This window comes from Marmota flaviventris, chromosome 3, assembly GCF_047511675.1.
Source record: "Marmota flaviventris isolate mMarFla1 chromosome 3, mMarFla1.hap1, whole genome shotgun sequence".
Taxonomy (NCBI): domain Eukaryota; kingdom Metazoa; phylum Chordata; class Mammalia; order Rodentia; family Sciuridae; genus Marmota; species Marmota flaviventris.
The window spans coordinates 90428457-90442481 of record NC_092500.1 but is presented as its reverse complement, the minus strand read 5'-3'; the positions used below and the strand labels follow the sequence as shown (position 1 = coordinate 90442481).

Here is a 14025-nt window from a genome sequence, read left to right as displayed (position 1 = left end):
GAGCTGTTTTTTGTAATGAAATTCAATCCTTTTGGTTCTAGAGATGAACTCAGAACAAAAATAGGATTATATGGTCTTATAGAATAACTTAATACAGGTCACAGTGGGGTAAGTTTCATATATGTAATTGAATCTTTTTATGAATGGCATTCCTTAATGAATTTTTAATAGAAGATATAGTGTTTTCATTTCACAGTAGTAAAAGGGAGAATTGCTTCATGAACATTTTAATAGAGAATCTATATATTGAAAACTTGCTGCTTTGCTCAAGCGATTATTATATTGTTCTTCCCCCAAAGCAGATGGTCTATCTGTATTGAACCTCAAGGTGTTGCCCTTAAAGTCTACAATGTTGAAATTATGTGAATGAATATGAGAATTAAAAAAATATGCTTGGGAAAAAAACCATCAGGGGAGGAATATATTATTGGGGTAATTTTTGAAGGCAATTATTTGATCATTTTGATTGAGCTCAGTGATCAGGAAACAAAGTGTGGTATATTGGAAAGGAAAAAAAAATGGTAATTTTGGAATTGGTATTGTTCCCACTGACTTCTTGTGTGATCATCAATGAGCCTCTTTTCTCCTTTAGTATTGCAGTTCCTCAACTGTTCAATGTTGGGATAGCCAATCTTCAGAACATTTTCAGTTGTAAAGTAGAATCTCACATAACTCATGGGCAAACCTGCTTTTTTGGTTCTATTACATGTGAACAAAAAGATATGAATTCATTCTCTTAACCACTGTTGCAAAAGATGGTATGTCACAGAGTTCCTGTGTAGATTAAGGAGATAATGTATTTAAGGTAATTAACATAGTGACTAGAAAATGCACAATGAATGTGATTTTTAGATTGTCTATAATATAAAATTCCCTGGACAGATTTTCCCTCAACTCTATTATCTGGTTTTGTCAATTGTAGTGAAAATGAACCTGGGTGTTTTCTAGGCATAATTAATATTCCTAAATGGATGGTTCAATTTTTCTGGTAGTTATGAAAAATGTGAAATTATAGCTAAGGTCCCAGTTGTCAAGGCTTTGTCTGAAGTTTAAGAAATTTCTCTGGTACTTCTCTGATTATATTTGTGCATAAAATATTGTCACTTATGTGCAAATACATGGTCATTCATATACACATATAAAACATTTTTATTTGAAGTTCTTTTTCATTATAAAACTAACTCATAAATACAAAATAAAGCTTAGGAAATAGGAAAAATTCTACCACCCAAACACTGTGGCCATTAACACTAATATTTTAGAATGCTTCTTTCAACATTTATTCCATATTGAAGTTTTAAAAAAACTTAGTTTAAACTATATGGTAGATACAATTTAGAAGTCTGTTTTTATTTTTTTTGCGGGGGGGTGGGGGGTAGCAGGGATTGAACTCAGGGGCACAGGATTGAATCACTGAGCCACATCCCCAGTCCTGTTTTGTACTTCATTCTTAATGCCTCACTTTTGCTGAGGCTGGCTTTGAACTTGTGATCCTCCTGCCTCAGCCTCCAAAGCAGCTGGGATTACAGGGAGGCATGCAACCCTGTGCCTAGTTTAGAAGTCTCTTTTTATCAGCTAATACCATAAGCATGTCTCACAAATTTGATATCTTTACAAACATTTAACATTTTAAAGGACAGAAGACAAAAATCCCTTTGTGTATGGGATTTTATATTCTTAGAATTGATAAAAATAAAGATAATTCACTACAAACTACATAGCATATTAGAATGTGGAAAGTGTTATCTTCTCCTGAATCTCTCTTATTTAGTTATACTGAGATATAATTTATACAGCAAGGGTGGGAAAGTGCTTGATTGTTTTTATGAGAAAGAGTTTTTAAAAAAAATTTAAAAATTTATTTATTTATTTATTTTAAACAATTGACACTTTTTAAATTCACATTGTTTCTGAGAAAGAGTTTTAACTATTGATTGAACAGCTTTAATGATTACAGAATCACTCAGACTTTCTATCAACTCTATTTCACATTATATTCTAATTTATTCTAATTTTCTCTATTAAATTTTAACCCTATAAGTTAGTCATTATAATAAAAATGTTATTAATTATTTTCACACTATTGCTAAAATAGTTTGAATGTTACCCTGTCCTTAAATGGAAACATTTATCTTATAAACCAGAGTGGCTGATTTTGTTTTTTAGCAAAAATTACTTCCATTTACATTTATTGTAGTTACTAATATCTTTACATTTATTTCTTCCATTTAATTTTGAACTTCTTATTTGGTCTGCTTTATTTCTTTTTTTTCCCCTCCATTCTTGTTTACTTTTAGATTAAGTTATTTTTCTTTATTATTATTTCCCTCTCTACTGATAGGGATATTATATACTTTATTACAATCTTTTTGTATAATCCTTCTGTTCAGTCCACTGATACATCACAAGCACATAGAACATTGCTTGTTAGGAGGAATTCAATAAATATTTGTTGGTAAGAATGTATGGATGGGCTGGGGATATGGCTCAAGCGGTAGCGCGCTTGCCTGGCATGCGTGTGGCCTGGGTTCGATCCTCAGCACCACATACAAAGATGTATAAAATAAATATTAAAAAATTAAATATTAAAAAATTCTCTCTCTCTCTCTTAAAAAAAAAGAGTGTATGGATTAGGATTTTTGTTTGTTCTAGAAATTCTCCTATATGGTTATCATAAAGATAGAGCTCTTTCTTTTCTTCTATCTAAATTACATTTTTTCCTTTCACAGTGAGGCCATATCCATATAAAATTGATTTTGTGTGTGAAATAAAGTAAGAAGTTACTATCATTTTCTCACATTCTTTCCCTTCTACAGAATACAATACCATTGTCCTGGACAATATGAAGACTTGGAATAATTAAATTTTGATCAACTTCCTTATTATTAAAAATGATATTTTCATTTTGTTTGATATTTAAATTCTATCTTAATATTTTAATCCTGCAATTAGATATTATTGCTGTTGATTTATACAATGCTTTTTCAGAGTGATCTCATGTTTACCATACCTTTGATTGCTGGATGTTATGGTTTGGATGTGAGGTGTCTGCCAAAAGCTCACTTGTGAGATAGTGCAAGAAAATTCAGAGGAGAAATGATTGGGTTGTAAGAATCTTAACCTAATCAGTGAATTAATCCCCTGATAGGGATTAACTGAGTGATAACTGAAGTGGTAGGGTGTGTCTGGAGGAGTTGGGAATTGGGGCGTGACTCTGGGTATACATTTGTATATGGCAAGTGGACTTTCTCTGCTTCCTGATCACCAAGTAAACTGTTTCTTTCCACACTCTTTTGCCATGATATCCTTTCTCACCTTGAGCCCTGAGGAATGGAGTCAGCTGTCCATAGACTTAGACCTCTGAAACTGTGAGCCCTCAAACAAACTTTTCTTCCTTTACAGTTGTTCTGGTTGGGTCTTTCACTCATAGCAATGAAAAAGCTGACTAGAACACTGGAATATTTTACATCTCAGGTCTTCTCTAAGGAGTTATTTTCATAAATTACATGTTTTAGACATTCTCTAGTGATGTATGTTGATGATACATTTTAATTTCAACTTTATTTATTTATTTATTTTGGTACTGGGACTAAACCCATGGGTGCTTTACCACTGAGCTAACTCCCCAGTTCTTCTTATTTTTTATTTTGAGGCAGGTCTTACTACTAAGTTGTTGAGAATCTTGCTAAGTTGCTGAGGCTGACCTCAAGCTTGTGATCCTCCTGTCTCAGTCTATTGGATTGCTGGAATTACATGTACCACTGCTCATGACTTCAACTTCATTCTTGAAGGATAGTATTGAGAATATAATTCTTACTGAAAATTGTTCTTTTAGGTATTTTTGCTTTTATTGTTACTCCTGAGAGATTAATAATTAGTATGTCGTTCTGTTGTAGATAATCTATTTTGTTTTTTTTCTCCCTGGTGGGTTGTAAGCTCTTCTCTTTGTTTTTGGTGTGTTATAATTATGCTTTTAAGTAATAAAATATTGCTTTTTATTTTCTCTCTAGTTTGTCTTGAAACTTTAGATTGGACCCAGGGCCTCATGCAGAGTAGGCACACACTCTACCACTGAGCTACCCCAGCCCTATATTTCCTACTTCTTAAATTGTCTTTAGTTTTTCATCTCATGGTTACTTTGTGATATACTCTGTGTATTTTCTTCTTCTCTATTATCCCCGTTTCTTAATTATTTTTCTTTTCATATTTTCCATCTGAGAAATTCATCTGAATTTTTTTTTTCCAAAAATTTTCTAGTTTTCTGATTCTCTTTTCAGCTTTTTTACTGTACAGTTTAACCTGACATTAAGTTGCTGATTTAATTTTTAATAATTCTGTCTTTAAATCCACCTGGTCAATTTTGGTGGTCAATTGTTTCATCATTTTTGTTTTCAATGCATTATTTTATTTCTTATTATATGTATCTGTTTTTATTCTGTATCTGATCATTCTAATATATGCAGTTGTTGCATATTTAATCCTATATTCTCTTGATTTTGCTGATTTCTGGTCATCGTTGCTTATTTCTCCTTTCTTCTGTGCTATTCATTGTTGAGTGTGAAACCTTGAAATTTTATTTTTGGAAATTTGAGAAATGAGTTTAGATGTGTTTCTCCAGTGATATTGTGTTTGCTTTTGCCAGGGACCTAGAGGGCACTACTAACCTAAGTTTACTTTAAGTTTAATTTTAGTTTGGAGTTTTCCCAATGGCACAAGTAATGGAAATTCTGATTCTGATTCCATCCAAGGGAGGGCCTGAAACTATGAAATCTCAGGTGAGAACTTCTATCACTCTTCTCCCAGAGTCAAGGCTATACCCACACATTATTTATTGTATCTCTTTGTAAGGCTTTCCCTCTCATTTACTTTTTCATGTCCTTATTCAGGATTTTCTGATCTGATTCCCCACTTTGTAAAAAATTCAGGCTTTGTCATCTTTTTGTTGTAGGTGAATTTCATTAAAACTAAGTTTCCAGGCCAGTAGGAATCAGTTCACTGGATATCCACTTTCATGGAAGTTCTGGTCTTTTAAATTTCTTTTATTTTTTTTTCCTGCCAGTTCACTAATATATTCGAAAAAAACATGTTTTTGCATGTTATCTAGCTAAAATATTTGGATGAACCCCTGCCCCACAAAACACCCTCTGAATAGCTGAGAAACCACGGGAGAAATGTAATGTTTAAAGGACTACCTTAAAAAATGAGTTCTAGACTTTTCCAGTGTTGATGGAATTGTAAATTAGTAAAGCCACTATGGAAATCAGTATAGAAAAACCTCAAAGGACTAGGCATGGAACCACCATATGACCCAGCTATACTACCCATCAGTATTTATCCTAAAGAATTAAAGTCATCATCCTATAGTAATACTCAAGTTTATAGCAGCACAGTTCACAGTAGCCAAACTATGGAACAAACCCAGGTGTCCATCAACAGATGAATATATAAAAAAATGTAGTGTATATATATACACAATGGAGTTTTATTCGGCCATAAAGAAAAAAATGAAATGATGTCATTTTCGGGGAAACAGATGGAAATATATGTAATTCTGTTAGAAAATAAGCCAAACTCAGAAGGTCAAGAGTCACATGTTTTCTGTCATATGCGGAAGCAGGAGAGGAAAAAGGAAAAGAAAGATGGGAGGGAGGGTATCTCATGAAAATTGAAAGGAGAACAGTAGAGGAAAGGGACCAAGTGGTGGGAGGCAGAGATGGAGGGGGAAAGTGCTGGGGAGTGATACTGACCAAATTATATTGTTATATTGTGTGCACGTACCAATATGTAACAACAAATCCCATCAATATGCATAACTATAATGCACCAATAAAAATGTGGAAATTAAAAAGAGTTCTAGACTCATCTTTGGCATTGTTATGAAACAGCTACTTTTCATGTTCTATAAAATTTTTCAGAGCACAGGAAAAGAATAACCCTAACACAAAACCCATGAAGATAGTTCCAATAAAATGTGTGAGTCAGTTTCATTTGTGCATGTTGATTTAGAAATCTTGAGCAAATTCTATCTACTAGTGTAAAAAATTACAACATTTTAAGTAGAATTTATTTCAAGAACAGAAAAACAACCAGTTATCAGTGAATCTGTCATTATAGTACTCTACATCAAAGGATAAAAATCTATGTTATTAGCTTAATAAAATTACCATGAAAAGATGTTGAGTATGTTTAACACACATTTAGCATGAATACTTAGTACCTGGGGATAGAAAGATTCACAATAAAACAGTTATTTTGCTGTTAGTAATTAACATATTACTACATGGTAAAAATGTGTTTTAGAGCTAAAGAGAAACTATCCAATTGGGAATCTCATTTGAGAATCATCATTTTTATAGTTCAAGATGGGAAAAAAATGGATTTACTAAAGCAGAGGAAGATTATAGTTGGAAAGGAATTAAGAACAGAATATTAGGAGTGGCTATAGTGGTGGGTAGAAACTAAGAAAATATGGTTAAGGAGTTTTATAGGAATCTGGGCAGAACAGCTTCTTGGAAGATGTAATAAGGAGAGTTTTAAGAATAATACCAGGTCAGTTTCCTCTTGCTCTCTCTGCTGTTCTAGCTGGAGGCTTTGCCTTCACCACTGCTCAGCATCTGTACGTCCCCCACAATGGCTGAATGGCAATAGTCTACAAGGAGTAGATGAAGGGGTTGTCCACATTGTCCCTGGCTTGAACTTGCTTCCACCAGGAATTTGCAAGATTGACATCTACACTGAAGATAATATGGAATTGAAGCAAATCAACAAGTCTGCCCCCAGCCAGGCATTTGAGCTGATCTTAATGCCACCATCTTCTATCTCAGAAGTCTAAAGAATTCTTGTTTCTCCAAAGGAGAAAACCCTGTCCTGGAGGAGGTCCAGAAAAAAGTAGAGGCTGCAGAGGAAACAAAGTCTCAGGAGACCCAGGTGCTGAAGCAATTAGGAAAGAAGAAAGAACAAGAGCAAAAAAGTCCCTTGGAGGCTTTGGAGGAAAGCAACAACTTCAGCAAGATGGTGGAACAAGAATTGACCTTGAAAATGGAACAAATTAAGAAAAACTTTGAGGCTAACTAGCTGCTATTATTAAGTATCTTCAGAAAAAGGAGAAGCATGTGTTGGAGGTGCCAGGAACAAGGAACTCCAGGCTGGAGTGACCGGCTAACATCATAGAAGGTGTGAAAGTATAGAAGCGTGGCCCACCAAAAGTAAATCCCCCTGCCTGTACTATAATGGGCTATGTGACATCAGTATGAGAAATGTATGACATGGTTTAAGAAGAACTAATTATCAAAAACAAAACAGAATAAAAAATGTGGAAAAAAATAATACAAGGCCAAATGATGCAAAATATTATGCAGTGGCTGAAAAGGGAGAGGACTGAGGAAAAGCCACTGGGCTTGACTATCAGGAAGTCACCAGTGCCTTTACAGAGGGGCAATTTAGTAGATGTGGGCATAGACTCCAGACTGCAGTTTATTGAGGACTCAAAATGACATATTGTGATTACAGACTTCACCACTGTTTAGTGGTGAAGAATAGGAGAAAAATATGCATGTTAAGGAAAAAAAAATAGACCCCAAGATTTTGTTTCTGTTTTTATTCTTTAAACAGGCAATGGTATTTATAGACTAAAAGGAAAGAAACTTTTGTATGGAGAGATTAAAGATTTTGATGGAATAATGTTTTAGATATTAATAAACTAAAAGGAAGGAAACTTTCAGATGAAGAGATTAAAGACTTTGATAAAATACCACTTTGGAGAATTCAGGAAACCTTAGGGTAAAGAACTAAGTAATAAGAATTAACCTTAGCATGGAAAGAGACATTTTATTATCTGAGAAAGGAAGAAGGGTACAAAGTATGTGTGAGTACACAAAGAAATTTAGGAGAGGGAGGAAGGAGGTTAAAAGAAATAATGCTCAGCCTTGATTTCTGTGAAGTGAGGTCATTTATTGAGATTAAAAATAGCCTTTTGGAGGCTTGAAAAACATAGGATAAGGTCTCCAATTTTCTTTGGGGATGTTTGATAATATGTTAATCAGGATGTTAAAAGATAATTTAGCAGAATTAAGATATGATCCCAAATAACCTTAATCTAGTGATAAGAAACTTAAAATGCAAGGTCGTCTGGAATTTTTTCTTTCTATTTTGGTATCATTATAAACTTTGTAGGTCAGGCCTCCCAGATATCAAACTCTGAGGCATAAATTTGCAAGCAGGAAGATTTTTGGAGTGCTTTCAGGAGTAACACCTGTGGGGAAGAGAAGGCAGTGGGATTTCGCAAAGAGAGCTATTGATTGATAATTGATAGTCATCAACTCCTTCCTCTGTTAATCACTCTCCACGAATGCCATGGCTAAGGGTGCACATTTCCTACATTGAGGAGGGGGCCAGGCTGTTATAAGGCCATGTTGATCTATCACTGCTGCAGGCAGCCCTTGGTAAGAGCATGTGACATTACACAAGGAAGCTCTCTTCAGCTGTGGGCAGTTGCTAGAAAGGTCTCACAGCTGAGGGCTGTTAGGTGGAAGCACTTCCGTCAGCAGGGGGAGGATAAGTCTACAGGCCAGAGGAGATCAGCATCCCGTCTCAGCATGGGCTTTGTCCTGCTCCTTCTGCTGCTCTGACCCTACTTCTTTGTGTAAATTCTGAAAGCAGATCCTCCAGGACTGTGCAGACCACTTTCCGTGAGGAAGGGGAGCTTATCAGAGGTAAGTTAGTTGGGTGAACTGGGGTCCCTATTACTAAGCTTGGCTTGAGTGACAATTGACAGTCATCAACTCCTTCCTGTTTTCCATTGTAGTTTCCTTTCACCCTCCACTTCCACCTTCTCTGGGCTAAGTGGCTTAAATTTTGGGGTACTTAGATCCTCATTCTGAGATATCTGAGTTCCTAATCAGCATGTCCCTTCTAGGCTTAGTGCTGCTCTCATCAATGAACTCTCCCCCACCTTTTTGGTGGTACTGTGGATTGAACCCTTGGCCTCACACATGCTAGGCAAGAACTCAACTACTAAGCTATATCCCCAGCTCTTTATTCCTCATCAATTTTAGCCAAAGAATATTCAGCGATGCCCCACTGGGTCACTTGGATACTTATTATATTCCTTGCTGTCCTACTTCCTTCCTCCTGGTGGTCAGGGACAACTATACTTGAGAGGATGGTAACTGCTCTCTTTGCATATTGCTTCCTTCGCATAAGGGCTCCCAAATGCTTGGGTATCAAGTGTAGATTGAAAATTGTTGGGTCTCCTTTGGAAGTCTGGAACCTGTAAACCTATGGAAAACCAGAGTTGTAAGGCTAAGAAGTACCAGTTCCATGAGAGGTCACTGAAAGTGAAGCAGCCCCTATCTCAACCCCTTCCCTCCCAGACACACCCGTTCTTCCTTTCAGACACAGAGTATAATGGTCACTGATTTGAACCATACAGTGTGTCCTCACAGGTGGGGTCCTATCCTTTCAGAGTATTGTCTCTGAAAAGCTATGACTTTAACAGCCTGTTTGGTTGGCTCTGTTGGTCTGGCTGCTTTTGAGTGGTCTGGTTTATGGTGGGATGGTGGACCCCATTGCTTAACTTATTTTGCTATAAAATGAATTATGTGGAGTTCTGGGGCAGAGGTTTGAATATACTGAAAACCCTCATATGGTGGTAGTGGCTGATGCCCTGTAGGCAAAGAAGTCAAACCTATGCTCATAATATTTGTCTTCTCAGATGAGGTGTTCCTTCCAAAGTGGGAGGAATTCCATGTAGTCAATTGTTTCTCAATTGCCTGGAGTTTCTTTGAGGAATGGTGTTCAATACTGGTAGGCAGTTCCACGTTTTGTGGTAGTAGTGATCAGGTCTGCCCCAATGAATGGGAGGCATCTTACACTTTCATAGTCTCTTTCCACTGTGGCTACTTAATTTTTGCACCTATAATCCAACACTGGCCTGACCAGTGATACGCTAGCTGATTATTAGCTGGTTGACTGTCTTGCTTTGGTTGTTGAATTGTCTTTTCTATGTTGGATGTTCTCTGGAAGGCATTAGTGGTCAATGCAAGGATATTTACACATCATGCCCCTTCCCATAAGTATATCCACATGCCTTTTCCTCTCTATCCTTCAATTTTTCTGCTATCAGCCATTTTACCAATGGGCCAAGGCATTTGCTACTGTCTACTCTCTCTCTTTTTTTTTTTTTCAATTGGCAGAAGGGGGATTTATTGAACCAGCATGCTGGGGCTCCGTGCCCACTCAAGAAGGGAAAGCAGCCCAGAGCCCTGTCTACTCTCTTTCAACAAAAACTATACAACTAGATATACTGCCTGTAGCTCTGCCCATTAGGATTTCCCTTCATTTATATCTTTAAAAGTCATCCTATTAAGCAGTTGCAACCTGTTTTTTCTTTACTCCTATAGTAAGCTGACCATTGTGAATCAAATGCAAGGTTTATTCTTCCATCAATGGTCGTATAGGACAACCATGCAACCATGACATGAACTGAAGCTCTAGTAACAGTGGTGGATGACAAGGGCCTCTGGGGGCACTAATAATATTCCATTGGTCCTCTTGCTCCCAATTGTGGATGTACCACTTCCTGGAACATTTCTGGAACATGATGGTAAGTATATACTATTGTCCATTCTGAATGAATGAGAACTTATGATTTTCCTGTCAGATAAGAATGGAAAAGAACACAGGTACCACATTGATGGCAGATATTATATCATATAATAGAATAACAATTGAAATCAAGGCTACGATTTTGTTGAGTTTGCTAGCCTTCAGGATTTCTTAGCCTCTGAAGGTATTAGACTGATACATTAAAGGAAGATGATGCTGGGAACCATGACCCCTTTAGAATGCACCAATCTCTGCCATTCTCCCAAGAGTGTGACACTTGGCCAAGGAGTGGGCAAGGAAGTTAAGGGGTTTTCACTTGATCCTTTATTCCTCACTACAATAGTGCTTGCTCTTTAGGTGAAGGAACCAATGTTGGCTCTTCAAAATACTGAGTACCTTATGTATTTGAGGATAGAGAAATGACTACTATGTGAGTCCATGCACTCATTGGACCCTTAAGAACTGGAGTGGGTCATGATTGCATTTATTAGCTGGCCCAGAGACCATTCCATCCCTAACAGAATGCAATGACAATGCTGTGATTCCCTGGGTACTAGTGTCATTTCAGACCCCACCCTGTAGTTCTCTAACTATTTCAACGTTTTCCTTTCATCAATATATATTTCCTTTTCCCCAATATATATTTCCTTCAATATATAAGAGTTTGAAGCTACTTTGTGGAAAGACTTGGAGAATCATTGCCTTTTACATTTGTTTCAGAGTCCTTCCTCCTGGAGACCCAGACTCTGCTTCAGTGAATGGTTTTTGAGTTGAAAAACAGGTCAAGGGATTGAGTGTTTTTCCCTGGGGTGGCTTCCCCGAGTGGCTGTTCCTTCATCTTATTATCTATTTATTTTTGGTTGTACAGAGTGAACAATGCACTTGTTGACCTTCTTTACACTTTTCTCTGAGAAATGCATATTTTATTAACCATCCCCATTGTGCTTCCCTAATTTGCCACTAATTATGACAATTATCCACTTTGATAGAGAATCACTACCACCTGACCTCTATTCTTTTGGGATCATATCTTTCTCATTGCTACTAACGAACCTAATTTTGCTACGTCATCTTGAACCATCTCTCCTGATCTGTGGATGAGTGCCACCACCTGGCTTCTCAGTGATGCTGTTGCCTCTCTGACCAAATATTTTATTCCTTTGGTCTTTCTAAGGAGAAAAGTTATGTGGTGGGTTATTTGACTTGTAGTTTATCTACTCCAGCATCCTGTCTTCTTCTACTGTCTGCCATGGGAGTTCTGACAAGCCTACTTTACTAAGTGTGGACCATCGCTTTCTGTAAGTATCTGACAACTGTATTGGCAGCACCTTAACACTTCGTTGAAGGGCACTGCCAGGATCTTAATTCTTATATCCTAGACAAAGCATACCAGCATTGGTAAACTCTTCAAAATGCTCTCCCCAGTCTCCACCTGCCCTCTATTGATTGCTATATTTATTCTCCTGGCTCCTGGCTGTTGAAGTTCCTTTGGGGTGCAATCTTTTCTCCTTTGCCACACCTACCTCTTCTCTGGATGGGAAATGACTTAACTTTATCTATTGATTTATAGCAGGGACAGTGGGGAAAGATCATGAAATGGAGATACTTGTTTATTGCAATAGGTAGGCTTCCATGTTGTCTTTGAGCAAAGAGGAAGCATCTGTCTTTGGCAGTGAGGAGTAGGCCACTTCTGAAGACTTGAAGTCAGAGGAATTTGGGGGTACATAGTACATCAGTCTAGATGACGTGCATCTATCTTAGATTTCTAATCTTTGCCAATCACAGCATTGAATTTAGCAGATTTACCTGTGTTGGGCATTTAACTTTTTTTTTTTTTTGAAGTATGCTAAGTACTGGCCTATTCTTAGGTCTCTCTGTCCTCCAGCATCAGGAGATAAAATTCTCTTTTGATAAGTTTCTGTCGAAGATATCCTTTGACTTTCACACTTATTTTTTCCTTAAACCATGCTTTTTAAAAATTGAGATTCAATTCATATAACATAAAATTTACCATTTACATGTATACAATTCTGTAATTCTATTTTGTTCCAAAAGTTGTATAACTATCTCCACTACTTAATTCCAAAGTATTTTTATCACCTCAGAAAGAAACCCTAAGTATATTAGTGGTTGATGGTCAGGGCTTCCTCCTCTCAATCTCTGAAAACCACTAATCTAGTTTGTGTGTCTACAGATTTCCCTTTCTGGGCATTACATATAAATGTTTTCATACAATATGTGGCCTTTTGTGTTTGACTTTTTTTCACTCAGGATAATATTTTCAAGGTTTATCCACAAAGATTATGTCATTTCTTTATTTTTATGATTGGATAATATTGTACTATATGAATATTGTATGTTTTATTTACACATTCATCAGTTGTTAGTCATTTGAGTTGTTTCTAATTTTTGGCTATTGTAAATAATGCTGCTGTGAACATTGGCCAAGATGTGGTAGGTTTTGTTTTTTATTTGAGTATGTTTTCAATTCTCTTGGGTGTATATCTGTAAGTAGAACTGCTGAATCATATCGTAACACTGTTTGTGACTTTTTGAGGAAATGCAGACTGTTTTCCAAAACATCTGCATGATTTTACATCCCCAAAAGCAATCTACAAGTGTTAGAGTTTTTCCATATCATGATCAACGGTTGCTATTATCTGTTTTTTTTTAATTAAGGTTATTTTAGTGGGTGCTAAGTGGTAGGAAATAGTTTTGATTTGCAGTTCTCCAGTGACCAGTGATGAATAGCATGTACTTATTGTCCTTTTATATATTTTCTTTAAAATGTCTATTCAAGCCCTTTGCCCATTTTTTATTTGGGCTGTTTCTTTTAGTTGTTGAGTTGTAGGTGTTCTTTGGATATTAAACCCTTCTCGGATATGTGATTTGAAAATATTTTCTCCGTGTCTGTGAATCATCTTTTTATTCTCTTCTGATAGTATAGTTTGAGGCACAAAAGTTCTAAGTTTTAATTAAATTTAATTTTTCTATTTTTCTTTTGTTGCCCATGTTGTTGTGGGTTCCTATTTAAGACACCACTGCCAAATCTAAGAGTGTCAAGACTTGCCTCTGTTTTCTTCTAAGAGTTTTATAGTTTTGGTTTTTAAATTTAAGTTTTTGATTCATCTGGAGTTAGTTTTCATATATGGTATGAGGTATGGGTATGATTCTGTTCTTATGTTTGAGGATCCCCAATTGTTCCAACACACCTGCTGCAGGGAATATTCTTCTCTATTGAATGGATTTGGTACTATTGTAAAAAATCAGTCTGCTGTAAGTGCATGGGTTTATTTATGAACTCCATTGATATGTATATCTTTTTGACAGTACTACACTGTTTTGACTACAATATGTTTGTAATACTTTTGAAATTGGGAAGTATAAGTAACTTCAGCACTTAGCTCCCTTGCCATGGAT

At 36.3% G+C, this 14025-nt stretch overlaps 1 pseudogene; it reads left to right on the top strand.

Moving 5' to 3' along the window:
- The first annotated feature begins 6638 nt into the window (after window positions 1-6638).
- Window positions 6639-7162, top strand: LOC114091619 (stathmin-2 pseudogene; annotated as a pseudogene).
- The last annotated feature ends 6863 nt before the right edge of the window (window positions 7163-14025 follow it).